Raw genomic sequence first — 19,210 nt, forward strand, 5'->3', positions numbered from 1 at the left:
TAATGAAACATCCACCTGTTATACTTCTTCCTTTTAAATCTACCACCTCATTTATTTTCACCCAGCAAGGTTTTGTTGTCTCCTATTCATGCACCTTACTCCTTGGAAGGAAAGTTATGACCAACCTAGACAGCATATTAAAAAACAGAGACATTACTTTGCCAACAAAGGTCCATCTAGTCAAGGTTATGGTTTTTCCAGTAGTCATGTATGGATGTGAGAGTTGGACTATAAAGAAAGCTGAGTGCAGAAGAATTGATGCTTTTGAACTGTGGTGTTGGAAAAGACTCTTGAGAGTTCCTTGGACTGCAAAGAGATCCAACCAGTCCATCCTAAACGAGATCAGTCCTGGGTGTTCATTGGAAGGACTGATGTTGAAGCTGAAACTCCAATACTTTGGCCACCTGATGCAAACAGCTGACTCATTGGAAAAGACCCTGATGCTGGGAAAGATTGAGGGCAGGAGGAGAAGGGGATGACAGAGGATGAGATGGCTGGATGGCATCACCGACTCGATGGACATGAATTTGAGTGAACCCTGGGAGTTGGTGATGGACAGGGAGGCCTGGCATGCTGTGGTTCATGGGGTCGCAAAGAGTTGGACACGACTGAGCGACTGAACTGAACTGATTCATGCACCAGGTACTCCTGTGATCATGAAGACAGAAGTAGCCCCCGCCTTTGTGGAGATCATAGTCCAGTGAGGAGAATAAACACAGAAGAAAATATATGAATAAAACAATCGCAAATAAAGTTAAGCGCCAACAAGAAAACAGAATGAGGCAGAGGGATGGAGAGTGGCTGAGTGGGCGATTTAAGATGGGGCAGTCAGGGAAAGGCCCTGAGAAGAAGATCTGATCCTTAAGCAGATGCCCGAATGAAAAGACGGACCCAGCCAGGTTGGTTAATGCCAGAGAGGTTAATTCCGAGCTAGCGCCAAGGCCCATGAGTGGGGACTCGCTTTGCGTGTTGGCAGTGGAGGGTGCTGGCAGGCCTGTGGCTGCTCCCGGAGGGAGGGGGATAGGATGTCAAACCCACCGTCTCCCTCTCCTCACTAGGTCACAGAACAAAACCTCCGCACGCGACACCGGCTCTGTGATTTTCATTCACAGAAGACACACCGTGTGGCTGTAACGACTTCGATTTTCCTGACAGAGCAGTGAGATTGTCCTTGCTTGGAGAACACTGGGATCGTACAGAAAAGAGTGGAAAAAAATCCAACCCACGTGTCTTTAGGGAACTACAAGTCTGAAATATCTGTTTTGATTTAGTTTTCTTTCCTGTTGACTTCTGACCTAATTTTTACAAAGCCTTGTTACACCTTATAGAACAGCCCATGGAAGATACATGGGAGGAAAGAAAATTAGTGCTTCCTTTAAGTCTTCACATGGGGCACCTTTAGTGTGAGATCCAACTAAGTGTGTGTGCTGATACACCAGTTTTTGCTGACACTGATATTAAGAGTTTTATTTTTAAAAAAAATCTGCTAGGATGAGGAGCCTGAGGAGCCAGCACACCTCAAAATTTTGGAGTCTGTTTTGCTGAAAAAGGTTAGTGGTGTATCTCCCTACACACTCGTCCCCTCTTTGCATGGAATTACTTATATAATTGTTCTTTGCTGTCTTGTGTGTTGATGATGATGGGAATATAATCTTGCCCAGCTGTTTGGGCTGAAGGTAAATAGCAGCGTTGGGGGATAGAGATTGAGAGAAACTTGGTTCCCCTTTCATTCTAAAGGTTAATGTGCCTTAACACTGGCTCAATATTGTAAATACATCAATATCAGTGGCGTCTAGTAGAGATAATTACTCAGCCAAGGATTGCAGATTGTTAAAGAAAGAGTACTGCTGCTGCTGCTGCTGCTAAGTCGCTTCAATCGTGTCTGACTCTGTGCTACCCCATAGACTGCAGCCCACCAGGCTGCCCTGTCCCTGGGGTTCTCCAGACAAGAACACTGGAGTGGGTTGCCATTTCCTTCTCCAATGCATGAAATTGAAAAGTGAAAGTGAAGTCGCTCAGTCATGTCTGACCCTCAGCAACCCCATGGACTGCAGCCTACCAGGCTCCTCCATCCATGGGATTTTCCAGGCAAGAGTGCTGGAGTGGGGTTCCATTGCCTTCTCCAAGAAAGAGTACAGTTTACTATAAAAGAATGCAACCTAACTAGAAGATCTGATATCCTATATCTGGTTTTTTTTTCTGTTTTTCTTTTTTTTCCTGTATCTTTTTTCTTCTGTATCTTTTTTTTTTTCTGTTTTAACACTAAGAACATGACACATGTATCTGAGTTAATAGTAAATAGTACAAAATTTCACATAATGATAAACAACAATTCTCTACTCTGTCACTCCCAACTCCATCACCTCCTTAAAAACGTTCACCATATTTCATTTTAGTTATCTTTACATGTGAATATGCTCAGAATATTAAAACATATGGCAAATAAGTATAATACTTTATTTTTTCATCCTTATAATGAAATAAATAATACTACCTACCTATATACAAATTATCATTTGCTACTGTACTTATCAAATTTGAGAATACATTTAATGTGAAGAGCGTGGTCAGTCAGTCAGTTAGTTCAGTTGCTGTCATGTCTGACTCTTTGCGACCCCATGAATCGCAGCACGCCAGGCCTGCCTGTCCATTACCAACTCCCAGAGTTCACTCAAACTCACGTCCATCGAGTTGGAGATACCATCCAGCCATCTCATCCTCTGTCATCCCCTTCTCCTCCTGCCCCCAATCCCTCCTAGCATCAGAGTCTTTTCCAATGAGTCGACTCTTCGCGTGAGGTGGCCAAAGTCCTGGAGTTTCAGCTTTAGCATCATTCCTTCCAAAGAACACCCAGGGCTGATCTCCTTTAGAATGGACTGGTTGGATCTCCTTGCAGTCCAAGGGACTCTCAAAAGTCTTCTCCAACACCACAGTTCAAAAGCATCAATTCTTCGGCGCTCAGCCTTCTTCACAGGTCAACTCTCACATCCATACATGACCACAGGAAAAACCATAGCCTTGACTAGACGGACCTTTGTTGGTAAAGTAATGTCTCTGCTTTTCAATATACTATTGACCTTAGTTACTATCACGCTAGTTTGGAGAGGAAATTTGGTGTACATTTACTATAATCTCCACTGGATTTGCTTAATTACATTTTCTTTACATAGCATATCATCGATCCAGGGCATTGACAGGTTTTTCATTACAAAGCACAAATTAATATCACTATCTCTGGAAAAAAAATTGAGTGCAAAATGTACACACTATGAGAACAAAGCAATCTTTATCTGGGTGTGAAGTGCTAAAGTTGCTACGCTCCTAACTGTGGAGAAATTGGAAATTCGTCTCATAAGGAGCTATCTACTGACAACCAAAGAAGCTGGGCATATATTCACTTGGTGTCTTAAACTAAACAAAAGCCTCAATGGTTTCTAACCAGTCATCTTTGAGTTGTAATCTGAGGAAATACAAAAGTATCAGGATCAAGAAGTTATTAGTCGACCAAAACAAGGGATAAACCAAGTAAGTTATGGTTAAACTGGACTAGCTATTAGGACCCACACTTTAAATGGAGAAAACCTATAACAGGAATAATGGACAAGAGGGAAGATATGGCTTAGCATCAGACATGCGAAAAACTTCTATGAGTTTTAGATGATGACATAAAAGTAAATACATTTAAACATCGCAGTGCGGTTTCCAAATAAATCAGTATGGCATGAGGCTGAATTACTGTAAGTATAATGTTTGGAGCAAGGTATCCAGGGGCTACTGGGGGATCAGAAGGTAAGTTCCCCATAGAGATGCCTCTCTGTGCCTGTCAGTTACATTTCCAGAATGGCCAGCATGGGGAAAGAGTTAAAGCCATTCCATACAAGAAATGAATGAAAACATTTAGCTTCTCGGAGTTTCAAGAGCAAAATCTGAAAGCAGCACGTGTCAGAGAACGGTTCGTGGCTTTCTCAGATCATCTGGGTGGGAATAAAAAAGGTTGAATTCGATGACTTAACTCTCTTTTCAGTTGATAATTAGGGCCCATGGCTCACAACAGTGTGTCAACATTAATTTCCTTGAAGACTTTGTCTAAATAGCTACGCGGTACCTGGAAAATAGCATGAAAACTGTGTTTGGAGATACGAGTTTGCATCCAGGTCTTACCGCTTAACCTGTTTTGTCATTGTATGATTTGTCCTCTCTCAACCTCACTCTCCTCATCTGGAAAAATAAAGTTAGTATTCCTTACACGGAAAGTTTTTTGCGAGAATTAAATGACCTAAAGCTTGTGTAATGGAGATGACATTTCTGTAAAGTTACCTTCCAAGTAAAGCTTAGCTATGAGGAAGGAGTGGGTAAGGAGGAGAACACGTCAAAGATAAACAATACCGGACACTAGTTGAAAGTAATGAAAATAGGTTGTATTGTCTATTGCAGTAGGAGAGTCCAGTGTAAGCCAAGCTCATCTTCGGTCGTGCGGAGGTGACTGTGTGTTTTAAGGGAGACTGAAGGTAGAGGGAGCAGGAGTAGGTAAAAACCGAGCAGAGTCGGGGAGGTGGAAATTAACAAAAAGCAGGAAGGAGCGCTGGGCCATGAAATCTTTTATGAAATCTTAGGAACTCGAAGGAGATGTTCTTAGACCCTTTTCACCAACCCCACTCCCAGGAGCTGGTGATCAGTATTGAATCATCCATACCCTCTGCCCCTTGCCCCCTTCTCCCAGGTCACATGGCTGGGCTGGATTTCAGATGAGCTCTCAACACAATGGTGACACAATTACGAGAAGCTTTTACTGGGCCTTTTCATCTGAAGCGCCTTCATCTGTGCAGGCAGCTGTGACGAAGTACCGTAGAGGTGCAGTGTTTTCACATGGAAAGTTGGTTTCTCACAGTTCTGAAGGCTGGAAGTCAGGCTTGGAGTGCCAGCATGGTTGGGTTCTTATGAGGACTTCAGACAAGCTCCTTCTGGCTGTGTCCTCATGGGGTAGCCAGAGAGTGAGAGGTCTCTATTGTAAAGAAGGGTTCCAATCCTGCTCCTGGGGGCCCCTTCCTCAGGACCTCCTCAAGTCTGCACCTCCTAACACCATCACCATCGGGGTTGGGTTTCAACACATGAATTTTGGAAGGACACACATACTTAGTCCACAGCAGAGAGAACATACTAAGGAAAGAAACACAGGAAGAAAGAACAGAGGGAAAGAGAAAGAGGAGACTGAACCTGGGGCTTGTAGTTCGTCTCCACCCAGCCTGATGGCTCAGCTGCCAACTCTTCTCTTTGCTTCTCTACCTTCATGTAGCCTAGCTTTTACACAAACAGAAAGAGCTTAATTCAGGTCAGCATTAGTGAATATGGACTTTGTGTCATACACTGGATATATGTTTAAATTAAATCCGAAACTGAATCTTGAGAAAAATAAATAGTCCCTAATGCTCAGATGTTTACTGAAAAAGGATAGGCTTTGGAATTATGTTCATCTGGAGTTGATTTTCTTCTCTTCTACTCTTTTTTTTTTTTTTGGTGACACATTTCATGGAACAAACTTACTGAGACTCAATTTCATAATTTAAAAGAAAATCTCCATTTGATTAAGCAGAAAACCCAGTAAAAATATCACGTCCTAATGCAATGGGAGACCAGCTCAGACCCTGTGCCCACTTGCTCTGTCTCAGATGGAGGTGGGCGGGCATTCTTCTGGAACTTGGGTGAGAGACCAAGGTGGGTGAGGTGCTGAGAGTCAGTCCTTGAGAAAAAAACAGCAGACGACCTCATCTGGGCAGCAGGCAGGTGGAGGATTTACCCCTGCACCCCAGTGTCCTTCCTTCCCCCTCCTGTGTCAGGCTGAAAAAGGTAGCTTCCGGATGCATCAGCCACGCAGAGTGCTGAGGACCACCTCCAGCTGGGTTGGTCCTGTCTCACTCCAAGGCTGCATCCGTGTCTTCCCCCTGCAGGCATTTCTGTCTGATCTGTTTCCTCATCTGTGAAATCAAGATGAAGTCCACTGGCAGACATGAAGCTGAGGGACTCTCTCCCAAGACCCAGGCCTCAGCTGGGATGCTGACTCAGCAGAGAGGGGCCAGCTCTTCCCATGTGTTCTCTCTTCCTCAAGGAAGCTAGTCGAGGCTGGAGTATGAAATGGTCCCAGCAGCAAGAACCAGGAGGCTCTAACCTGCAACTCCTCTTGAGCATCTGTATAAGTGTCATTGGCTATTGTTCCATTGACCAAAGCCAGCTCAGGGTCAGTGCAAGGCAGCGATCCCTGCAGGTGTGTGTACAGGGAAGAGATTATGGTGCAAGGATTTTAGCAAAGGGATAATGACAGCTGCCTAATAAGGTTATTTGAGGATTACAGAAATTAACATTCAGGAGGCATGAAAAGCAAAGCCTGGAACACTGTAAAGACTAAGTAAGGTTTACTGCTGTTATTAACTCCTGGGGTCCCTCTCAGTGGTAAGGTCTGTGACACTAATGATTTTATCCAGAAATCTCATACGTGATCTTATTTTGCCTCTACCACAAACCAGTGGAGTTACTTCAGACCTGCAAAGAGCTTCTTTTGGTTCTAGTTTCTTTTCAGTTTGTATGTATTTTTTTAGTGACATAAGTAATATATAAATACATGGTTATTATGAATACCAATATTACTATGAAAAATGTAAGGGAATATAGAATAAAAAGTATAGTACCTATTCAGTTCAGTTCAATTCAGTTGCTCAGTCATATCTGACTCTGCGACCCCATGGACTGCAGCACAGCAGGCCTCCTTCTCCATAACCAACTCCCAGAGTTTACTCAAACTCATGTCCATTGAGTCGGTGATGCCATCCAACCATCATATCCTCTGTCGGTCCCTTCTCTTCCCACCTTCAATCTTTCCCAGCATCAGGGTCTTTTCTGTGAGTCAGTTCTTTGCACCAGGTGGCCAAAGTATTGGAGTTTCAGCTTCAGCATCAGTCCTTCCAATGAATATTCAGGACTGATTTCTTTTAGGATGGACTGGTTGGATCTCCTTGCAGTCCAAGGAACTCTCAAGAGTCTCCAACACCATAGTTCAAAAGCATCAATTCTTCGGTGCTCAGCTTTCTTTATGGTTCAACTCTCATATCCATACATGACTACTGGAAAAACCATAGCTTTGAAATACTTATACCCATCCCCTATCTTCAAACTCAGTTGCCAAACCTATTAAAAATTTATTATTTAACCTTCCTTATATATGTGCCTATGTGATGTAATGAAATATACATACAAAATCTGTCTCAGAAGTGTAAAATACATGTAGAAATATAGATACAGGTTTCATATCCATGAAATCTATGTATGTCTCTAATCACATAATTTATAAATTGCATTGCATCATTTACTTATATAAAAGGGTCATACTCTGTGTAGTATACTGTGAATTCTTTTTTCAGTGATATATACTGGAGAACTTTCAATGATATGGATAAACTATATCATTTATTTTTTAAACCCCAAAATGTTTCATAGTACAACAACACCCCATTTTATTTAAATATTCCATTGTAAGACACATTCAGGTTATTTTTCTTTTTTCATCATTGTAGGCAGTGCTACACTTAGCCTCGCCTATATTACATGCGTGTATATAGATATGTTTATATGTGATAACTTGCTGGGTTGAAGCTATGCATGTCTTACATTTTGAGAGATTCTGCCAAGTTTTATTTCACAAAGCCTATGTCAATTGTTCATCAGTGGACTTAGCTATCATGTGGAAGGCTTGGGGTACATAATTTTTAAATTGCATTCCAGGAAACTTACAGTTCCTAGGTTCTGATCAAGACTTTGGCACCAGATCAGAACTATTAGGACACTAACGAACCGTCCTGTACTGACCATCTCAGAGTGCAGTCATAACTGTAGGCCAAATTTAGACAACTTAGTGAGTTTCCAGGCACAAACAGCTAAGAGCTAGTTTGTTCAGTGCTTTGAAGTTTTTGTTATGTAAAATCTTTATACTCTGGATTAAGTGAGCAGTGATATCCCTGATCTACGGGAGCCCGGACTCTGCCATTACCGTCCCACTTGCCAATCATGGGTCATGGTGTGTGTGTGTCAGTCAGGCACGTGTCCACACGCTTGTCCCCACGTGCCATCAGAGTACACCTGCCTGACCTACCCCAGCAGGTTTCTCCTGGGAACTTCAGGGGACAGTGTTGAGGACCAGAGTCCTTTTGGGTCACTTTAATAAGGTAATGTGAGCTGCAGCGTGACTGACAGAAACAAGAAGTTAACATTCATGAGAGAAACCTCAGTCCTGGAGCTGTAGTAGGCAGACCGCCAACAGAAATTGTTTTGTGGATGAAATATTTCCTAAAAATAGCTCTCCCAGATCAGCCTAATGCAATTAAAGTTAGTGATGTACATAATAAGGAAACTGGGAGCTCTTCCTGCTAATAACCACTGTGGAACCAAGGCAATCCATTCCATTAATTTAATATACACTTTCATAGTCCCTTGGTAATAGAAGTATAATTAAAATGATATGCTTTGATAGGCTTTTCTTTCCAAAATGAAATTTTGCAAGTACAGGTTTTGAAGTATACATACATATATATATATATATGTGTGTGTGTGTGTGTGTGTGTATATACATTCTCCTGTAATTATTATCCATTGTATATTTATTTTGGGCTCTCCTTCTTCCATGCCATATCCCCTACTGCCAATTTTTTTTTCCCTTAAAGTTGAATCCTGACAACGGTACTGACAGATTTCTTGATGCAGAAAGCTGTTTGAAGAAGAGCTATTAAGAGCATGGCAATTAACTGCTGAAAGCAGGTAGGGGGAATTTGGGGTTGAATTTGGGTTTATTTGAGATTTTTATTCCAACAGTATATAAAGAGGTGCCTTGATTCTGGACTTCGCATCCTGCAGAACTGCAAGAAAAAAATTTCGGTTTATTTTTCTAAGGAGTTCAATTCAACTTTTCAATTAGAAGAACACAAGACTTGGGCCTTCCCTGGTGGTCCAGTGGTTACGACTCTGCCCTTGCACTGCTGGGGGCCTGGGTTTAACCCCGGATCTGGGAAGTAAGATCCTGTAAGTCATGTTGCATGGTGGGAAAATAAAAGACAGAAATCAAAAGGACTGAAAACAATGCAGTGACACTAAGAAAATGGGCTCCCATTAATGAACAACTGGATAAGCTACTGGTTCCTATCATTCTTTGGCCATGTGAGTTCAAGAAGCTTGTTAAAACAGATGTCATATTGTTTACAATAAAAGAAAAGTAGCTCTGCTCTGTTTGGGATTCATTGGGAAATAAATTATCTTACTGTTTATTGAACTCTATTTTAAGGTACATCAAGTTAATCTTACTATGCTCCCACCTAAGCATGAATAGGCACGCATTTGAATCAACTCAAAAAGAAATTTAAAAGTTATATCCCATTAAAAATGTAATAAAAAGATATTTTCAAAGGGAAAGGCTATTGAAGCATGAGTAAGTTTGAGCCAAGATCTAAGATCTGATGGGAAGTCAGAAAGCTGATATGGAGTCATGCTGGGCTTTGTCTGTGGCACCGATGCCAGTGAGAGGCACTGTTCTCTACGACACTGTATCAACCCCAGGTGCATGCCATCAGCAGAACCTGTCAGTATATTTACCTCCAAAATAGGCTGAGATTCTGACCCTACCTCAGCCTCTTCACTGCTAAATCTTCACCCGAGCTATCCTTGTCTCCTGCCTGACTATCGTGAAGACCTCTTGATAGAATTCTGGCTTCCACTCTTGCTGCCCAAGGAGAAGCCAGCTGTGGACCCCTCATCCTCAAAAACACTCTGGTGACTTCCCTTCTCACCCAGCTGCTGCTGCTGCTAAGTCACTTCAGTCATGTCTGACCCTGTGCGACCCATAGACGGCAGCCCTCCAGGCTCCCCCGTCTCTGGGATTCTCCAGGCAAGAGCACTGGAGTGGGTTGCCATTTCCTTCTCCAATCCATGAAAGTGAAAAGTGAAAGTGAAGTCACTCAGTCGTGTCCTACTCTTAGCGACCCCATGGACCACCAGGCTCCTCCATCCATGGGATTTTCCAGGCAAGACTGCTGCAGTGGGGTGCCATTGCCTTCTCCACCCAGACCAAACACCTTAATGCCCTGCACGGTCTCTCTTCCTCTCTTTCTCCCACCGCAGGTCCACCCTTTTAACCCCAGCCCCTACTCTGTTCATATTGATTCACCTCTGCTGGTTTCCTTGCAATTGTTCAAGAAACGCTTTTTCCTGAACATTCTCAGTGACTTGCTCCCTCAAATTATTTGTCTTTGCTCAAATTTTGCCTTGTAAAAAATGCCAATGTAGTATGCCCTAAAAAAGCCATGCCATCACATCAATTACCGTTTCTTATATTTATTCTCTATTTTAAAATAATCCTTAGCACACCTGACTTATTATGTATTTTTATTTCTTTCATACCCATCTCTATTCATTCAAATCTGTGCTCCCTAAAAAAATGATATGTTTTTCTATCATACCTCTGGTGCCTAGAATAATGTCTTGTACATACTAGTTGCTAAACAAATACTAGTTGGAAATGCTTATTTTACTTTTTTATTTCATTATAGTTTGATAGTAAGATTTAGTGATTTCTAAAAATTCAGAATCCCATTTCTAAAAATTCAGAACCCATCATGAGAAGATAAATCCAGTTGGTAACACAAATTTTCAGATACTTTATTGCCGCATTTTCATGCATTCATCATCAGGCTGAAAGATTACTTATGTGTTTGGACTACACATTCTTCCATAAATTTTCTTCGTTAAAAATATAAAATAAAATTTGCTGATTATACCTACCAAATTCAATATAAAATCAGTAATCATGGACATCATATGGTACATAATTTTCATAACTATCAAATAAACTTGCTTTTTTAAGCTCAGTTTTAAGATAATTAATACATATTGACATAGAATTAGCTGTGCACTGATTATATCTTTCACTTGATTACTAATCTTAAATTAGCATGGGTCTCTTTTCTGATTGGTGATTTTAAAAAGCTTTCTTAATGTAGAAGCATATTTTTTCATGATTGAAAACAATTCTAATACTTTGAATTAAATTGGAACATGTCATTTATAGTGTTAGAAACTTAAATGTATATTTGTGCTACATGTTGGATGTATCTTCCTATTCTTAGACATATATCTTTATTACCAGAGTGACAAGGGAACATGAAACATTGTATTTGGAGATATTTGCAGCTAAATATCGAAGGAGCAAGCCTTATGGATCAATTCACATGTAAATGAAATGGTCTGCATCTGTTGCCTAAAATTCTTGCTTAGTAATTAATTAACCTTATTTAGTCTACTAAGATCATGGCATTTGGTCCTATCACTTCATGGCAAATAGAAGGGGAAAAAGTGGCCGCGGTGACAGATTTTATTTTCTTGGGCTTCAAAATCACTGACGATGGTGACTGCAGCCATGAAATTATAAGATGCTTGCTCCTTGGAAGGAAAGCTATGACAAACCTAGGCAGTGTATTAAAAAGCAAAGACATTACTTTGTTGACAAAGGTCCCTATCGTCAAAGCTATGGTTTTCCAGTAGTCATGTATGGATGTGTGAGTTGGACCATAAGGAAGGGTGAGCATCGAAGAGTTGATGATTTTGAACTGTGGTGTTGGAGAAGACTCTTGAGAATCCTTTGGACAGCAAGAAGTTCAAACCAGTCAATCCTAGAGGAAATCAACCCTGAATATTCATTGAAAGGACTGATACTAAAGCTGACACTCCAATACTTTGACCACCTGACACGAAGAGCTGACTCATTGGAAAAGACCCTGATGCTGGGAAAGATTGAAGACAAATGGAGAAAGGTGCCAGGGGATGACATGGCTAGTTAGCCTCACTGACTCAATGGACATGAATCTGAGAAAACTGTGGGAGCTATTGGAGGACTGAGGAGCCTGGCGTGCTGCAGTCCATGGTGTCACAAAGGGTCAGACATGACTCAACAATTGAATAACAACAGAAGTCTACGGCAATATTATAATTACATTAAATAATGCTCCTTTTCCCTTGACCTTTGGTGTCCTTCTTTTATCTCACCAACTTCTACGTTTCTAGATCACTGGAACCATATCATGCCAACAATTTTGCCCTGAATGAAACCGAAGCTGATGGTGCTGGAATCCCCTCTAACATCTACAGAGCTTGCAGTACATCCACAACCTCCAGGAGTTGGGTTTCTCTACTTCGCTTATGCTTGTCCTACTTTCTTTTGGTAGATGTCCACATTTTTTTCAGCTTTGTTGTTTCTGCTTTGAATGTTCTCTGAGAACATCTATTCAAGAGTGGAGGTCTCAGAAACTTTAGATCACTCACTCACACAGCCAAATTTTCTTAGGGAAATTGCTATAAAAATCCAAACTCTTCAGAAAGACATTCATGAAGATGGACAAGGTGAGCTTATGTCCTTTATGCTTCTCCATAGCAGGGAGAAGACAAGTTTCTTTCAGGGATTAGTACAGGAATTCTGTATCTATGGCTTGGTGAGAACAAATAGTGCTGTGAAAATGGATGTGTCTGAAATAGAAAGGAAACATCAGGTGATAAACTGAGGTTATTGCAAATGTGCTTTTGTTAACAGTATAAATAGTAACAAAGTGTCAAGTGATGTATAAACTCAACATTACACAAAAACTTTATTTTTTCACTCACTCTTGAAAAGTTGGTGTCATTTCTTTTTTTTAATTTTTTTTAAGATTTTTTTTTTTTAATTAAAGACACTTGTTCCTCGGAAGAAAAGCTACGACCAACCTAGACAGCATATTAAAAAGCAGAGACATTAGTTTGCTGACAGAAGTCCATTTAGTCAAAGCTATGTTTTTCCCAGTGGTCATGTATGGATGTGAGAATTGGACTATAAAAAAAGCTGAGCACCGAAGAATTGATGCTTTTGAACTGTGGTATTGGAGAAGGCACTTGAGAGTCCCTTGGACTTCAAGGAGATCCAACCAGTCAATCTTAAAGGAAATCATTCCTGAATATTCATTGGAAGGATTGATGCTGAAGCTGAAACTCCAATACTTTGACCACCTAACGCGAAGAACTGACTTATTGAAAAAGACCCTGATGCTGGGTAGGATTGAAGGCGGGATGAGAAGGGGACAGCAGAGGATGAGACGGTTGGATGGTATCACTGACTTGATGGACGTGAGTTTGAGTAAACTCTGGTAGCTGGTGAGGGGCAGGGAAGTCTGGTGTGCTGCAGTCCATGGGGTTGCCAAGAGTCAGACATGACTGAATAACTGAACTGATCTGAAGATTTTTTAATGTAGACAGTTTTAAAAACCTTTGTTGAATTTGTTACAGTATTACTTCTGTCTTATGTTTTGGTTTTTTGGCTGCATGACATTTGGGATCTTAGTTTCCCCACCAGGTATCAAACCCTCACCCTTGCTTTGAAAGGTGAGTCTTAACCACTGGGTCACCAGGGAAGTCCTGAAAACTGGTACCATTTCATTTTATAGATGAGAAAACTGAGATTAGCTTTACGTTTGTCAATGGTCTCCTTGTCACACTTCATGATAGTTAAGTCTAGAGCTCTTCCCACTGCAGCAAATCCACTTTTCAATATTTCAGGGCTGCACACAAGCACCTTTGCCTGGCATGTCCTCTTCTCCTTCACTGGAGTTTCTGTGGCTGTAATGGCACTCACTCCACCTGTTCGGCTGCCTCATTTACCATAAATTTGCTTCTCTGCCTTCTCATAATAACCCCTGGATTGCACACTTCTCAGAAAAGCAGAGATATTATCCTCATAAAGTTAAGAAACTTTAAACCTCAGAGTTGCTAACAGAATAAATGAACGACTTGAGTCTTAAGATGCAAATGCCAGCTACTGACAAGATTGACTTACAGGTGAAACAAGCCATAGACAGTGAACCAAAACATCTGCCTGTTAGAATTTCATCAAAAGCACTCCACTACAGCTCCTTAGAAAGATTTTCCTAACAGTCCCCCATGACATCAACTGTGTGGTTGTCACATTCGAAGGTAATACGTTTGCTGGAAAGAGGCCAACAGATAGAGTTAGAGGGAGTAATGTTTCTTTAATGCAAAAGATGTGGAAAATTCAGAATGTAACTGCAGGATCAGGAGATGGCAGAGCACGCTCCCAGACAGAGTTGGCTTCCAAGCGTTCTCAAAGTTCGCTTTGAAAATAAAGCTCTAAGGATGTCACTACATAACTGGAATGACAGTTTTTCCAGGTAAAAGAATTTTTGTCATTCTGAAGGCAGATTCCTTTTCTCTTGACCAATCTGGAAACTCAGCCTTCTCTTAGGAGCTGCATAGAATTTATGTGGAACAAACTCAGCAAAGCCCTGAGTGACTGAGCATCCAGCAATATTAGGTTATTGGAGGTCAACTGGGGGACAGTCCTCGGCAGACCAGATGTTGCCTTTGTCTGAGGGCAACTTTGGAAGCTTTAAAGTGGCTAACTTCATAGACAAAATCAATATGCTCTTACCAACTTGTAATTGTGGATTCAGAGGTTTGAGTTTTTGATGGTCTCTGTTATAGACTAAATATTTGTGTCCCTCCAAAATTCATAGGTTGAGAACTTAATCTCCAAAATGATGGACCTTTGGGAGGTGATCAGGTCATGAGTCTGGAGCCCTTATGAAGGGACTAATGCCCTTATAAGGGAAACCTCAGAGAGCTCACCGCACTTTCTGCCAAGCGAGGACACAGTGAGAAGATGCTGCCTGTGAACCAGGAAACAGGGTCTCCCCAGACACCAAGTCTACCAGTATCTTGTCTGTGAACCAGGAAACAGGGTATCCCCAGACACCAAATCTACCAGTATCTTGATCTTGAGGACTACCAGCCTCCAGAATTGTGAGAAGTCTTGTTTATTTGGTTTATAAACCACCTAGTCTCTGAAGTTTTCTTACACTAAGTAGACTAAGACAGTCTCTAAGAGTTTCTCAAATAGGAAGAAAGGAATATTCATATGATGCAAAATTATTGTCCAGGGAGAGAAATTTACCACATGAATTTTGCTTGCTGCTGTTGAAACACACTAGGAAACGGAGCTGATTGGATTTCAGCCTCAGATGATGCTGCAAGAATGCTAATCTTGTCTCATTGTTGACAAAGGAGAACAGTTATTTGTGACCAGAGCCCAGAAGGTTCTACAGAATTCTTTACTGTTGAGCAGAAACCTTTCTGAAAAATAGTCTTTCTGGTTAACCGGTGCCTAATGAATCTTGTTACCGACAGAGAGACTGGGCCATTTGTACTTTTCCAACAGTACAGCAGTGCTGTATTTCATACCTTGGTCCCTCCGCAGGACTGAACACCGTGTAGTCTCAGATGTGACAGAAAGATTGTATAACTTCATTTGCCTAAAGTAATGCAGCGAGATCAAACCTGTCAATCCTAAAGGAAATCAACCCTGAATATTCATTGGAAGGACTGATATTGAAGCTGAAGCTCCAATACTTTGGCCACCTGATGAGAAAAGCTGACTCATTGGAAAAGACCCCAATGCTAGGAAGGATTGAGGACAGGAGAAGGACATGACAGAGAATAAGATGGTTGGGTGGAATCACTGACTCAATGGACGTGAGTGTGAGTAAACTCCAGGAGATAGTGAAGGACAGGGAAGTGTGGTGTGCTGCAGTACATGGGGTCAGAAAGAGTTGGACAGGACTGAGCGAATGAACACAATAACTGAAAAAGGAACTAGTGATAAAGATTAAGGTTTATTCATATGGGGGGCATTGGGGAGATACGCAAATCTAGAGTCAGAGTCAGAGGAAGAAAATGATGGGGATGGTCCAGGCAGATGAGAAAGGTAGATTTGTGGAAGATACATAGAGAAGATAAGAAAATGCATCTTTAGTTTTTGGTAGGGAAGGATCATGAAAAATTTACTGTCTTTACACAAAACAAGAACCCAATAGCATGTCTCTATTGATTCATTCACTGATGACTTTTTAAACTAATGCTCTTTTCCACTTGAATAGAACCATTTGCTAAGTAAATTCTATCTTGCTAAGAAGAAATTAAAAAAAACCCTATTTGTTTGCTAGTTTTTCTATTTAAATAGGATCCTACACCACTCATCACACAGAAATCTACAGTGTCTAGAAAATATGTATTAATGTATTTTTATTTCAGTGAAATTGCAAAAATCCTTTTAGTAATATGTGAGTGTGTTAGCTGCTCAGTCATGTTGGACTGTAGCCCATCCAGATCCTCTGTCCATGGGATTCTCTAGGCAAGGATACTGGAGTAGGTAGCCATGTCCTACTCTAGGTGATCTTCCCAACCCAGGGATCGAACCTGGGTCTCCCACATTACAGGCAGATGCTTTAATGTCTGAGCCACCAGGGAAGCCCTAGCAATACGTATCATGAGGCTAACTATTGTGCCCAGGGGCAGGCAGCTGGTGAAAACAGCTGGGCTGACTCATTTTGCACTATGCTCTTATGGGGCAAGCCAGATAACAGTTTTTTTTTTTTTCTTGCTGTGTTAATGAAGCAAGAGGGATATTTGCCAAAACTCAGAGGACCTTTCCATTATTAGGAACGCATGCCATATTCCTGGAAGTCCCTATAAAGATGGTCTCTTTGAAATTGTTGAGTGCCTGGTGGGCTGCCATCTATGGGGTCACACAGAGTCAGACACGACTGAAGCGACTTAGCAGCAGCAGCAGCAACACTTTACAATATGTTCTTGCTTCTACTTCTTTGGTTTTATTAGAACTTCCCATAGTAGAAAAGCTATTATTTCCCTTATTTTATAGCTTCAAAAATGAGACTCAGACAAGAAAAAAAAAGAAAAATGTGTCAAAGGTCACAGAAAGATTAAGCAGCAGAGACCAAACCAAATCAAACTCAAACCTAGGTTTTCTGCTCTTCCTAGAAACTTCCCTGCACCAGATTTTGTGTTTCTCTAGTGAATTCTAGAATGAGAAAACTGTAAACTTCATGGTTGTGCATTCAGTCAACAAATATTTGAGTGTCTCTTAACTGTCAGGAATGGAGATATTTACAAAGTGAAACTGAGCAGAGGAAATCATTTTATTTTCCTCTGGGAATAGAAGAAGGTTGAACTTCCCAGTCCTCTGGTACCTCCATGAGACTAAGTGATGCATTTGGGGCAATGGAATGCTACCCACTTCCAACCCCTTCTTTTTATCCTCCACTCTCCCAGCTCCCTTTTTTTCTGTCCAGATTATGGAGAGAACAGGAGTTACTACAGCTCAGTGGAGCCACTGAGTGGAAAGGCTCATGCCTCAACCATCATGTTAAAACTGACCAACTTTTCACTGCACTATTGTGAGTAAGCAACAAACCTTTATCTTAATAACATTTTGTCACAGAATTTGGATGCTACACACCCTGACTAATACAGATTATATATTTCTGCCACCACATAGCTGTTGCTACCATAATCTCTCATTTGGAAGATTGAAATAACCTAAAACTGACGTTTGCTCATGCTCTCTCACTCTCCTCCCATCTATTTTTGAAGAAAAATTTGATAAGTATGTGTCACTGCTTAACACCTTTTTTTTAAATTTTATTTTATTTTTAAACTTTACATAATTGTATAGTTTTGCCAAATATCAAAATGAATCCATCACAGGTATACATGTGCTCCCCATCCTGAACCTTCTTAACAGTTTTACTGGCTTTCCAAAGTTCGTATGATGACCTTTCCGTGTAGGATCTAGTCCCTACCAATGTCATCTCTCCTCGTTTTATGCCTTTCTCTCTCTGTATTTGTTTCATAATGTCTGTCTTTCAGTTCTTCTAATCACTCTGTGACAAATTTATCTCCCAAACAGTGATGTTCTGATATATGTTTAATGACTAGCTCCGGAAAAAAAAAATGCATGTGTCTGTGTAAACTTATTTTTAAAATGTACAATTTTCAAATAATACAATATGCAATGCATTTTATAGTAAGTTTCATTTGCCAATTGGTTGGTTCCCACAAAATTTGCTGACTGATCCTTTCCAAGATCTTGTATTCATCACCAGCCTATGGTTGCAATCAAACCATAACTTGATGAAAATCAAACCATGAGTAAATGTTTAATTACTGTCAGATTCAGAAAAGAAGTTGCTCACAACATTGATAAATGAATGTAGTTTCAACATGAATGTTGTTTGGTATTATTTGATGAACAGATAAGACAAAAGTGAAAAAAATACAAAGATATCTGTTGAAACCCCACTCAAATTTGTGAAGGATATATGTGACTTCTTAGCAGAATAAGATAAGAGCTTTCAATTACTGGAAGAATATTGCCTCAATTTGGGGGACTATTTACGATGTAGGAGCTATTGACATGCGTATGTAAAGTTTGTTCAGCACTGTTAAGATCGTCTCCATCACCTTCTTAAATCTAGACAACTTAATCTTCAACCATGACTATAAATGAAGCCCTGATTTGTAGTTTGCCTGTTTTTTGTGCACACGTTCCTGCCAGGGCTGATTTCAACCTGTCAGTGAGATGCTACTGAATGTGAAATTGGGAAGAAATGTATGGTTAGTGGTAGTTGTTTAGTCACTAAATTGTGTCTGACTCTTTGAAACCCTATGGATGGCAGAGAGCCAACCTTCTCTGTCCATGGAATTTTCCAGGCAAGAATATTGGAGTGGGTTTTCACTCTCTTCTCCAGGGGATCTTCCCAACCTAGGGAGCAAAACCTGTCTCTTGCATTGCAGGCGGATTCTTTACCAATGAACTATCAGAACAGCCCATTATGCAGTATTTCTACCATACAAATAAAACCTACATAAAGCCTCTAAACAAAAGACCTACAACTCAAATACAATTGAGTAATGAGTTTTTAATATAATTTACTTAATCATTGGCTGATATGATTTGTTTTATGAAACAAATTATATAACAAATTTGTAAAACATGGCTGTGTTTACCAATTGGCTTACAACATTTCTGAAAGTTTCACTGTTAGCTCCCTTAAGCCAGTTTCTGTTGATAACAGCACACCAGTTCGCCTATACAGGACTTTTGGACATGCTATTTCTGTGTTAAGAACTCTTCTCACCCCTTTGTACCTAGAGACCCATCCTATATCTCAACTCATAGTTCATTTAATCAGAGAAGATTTTTCTGTGTCTATATTTTTGCCCTATCTTGTTCTTTATGACTATAAATGTGTTTTGTAACTGTTAAAACAAACTTCTGTTTTGATAG

This window comes from Bos javanicus, chromosome 11, assembly GCF_032452875.1.
Source record: "Bos javanicus breed banteng chromosome 11, ARS-OSU_banteng_1.0, whole genome shotgun sequence".
Taxonomy (NCBI): Eukaryota; Metazoa; Chordata; class Mammalia; order Artiodactyla; family Bovidae; genus Bos; species Bos javanicus.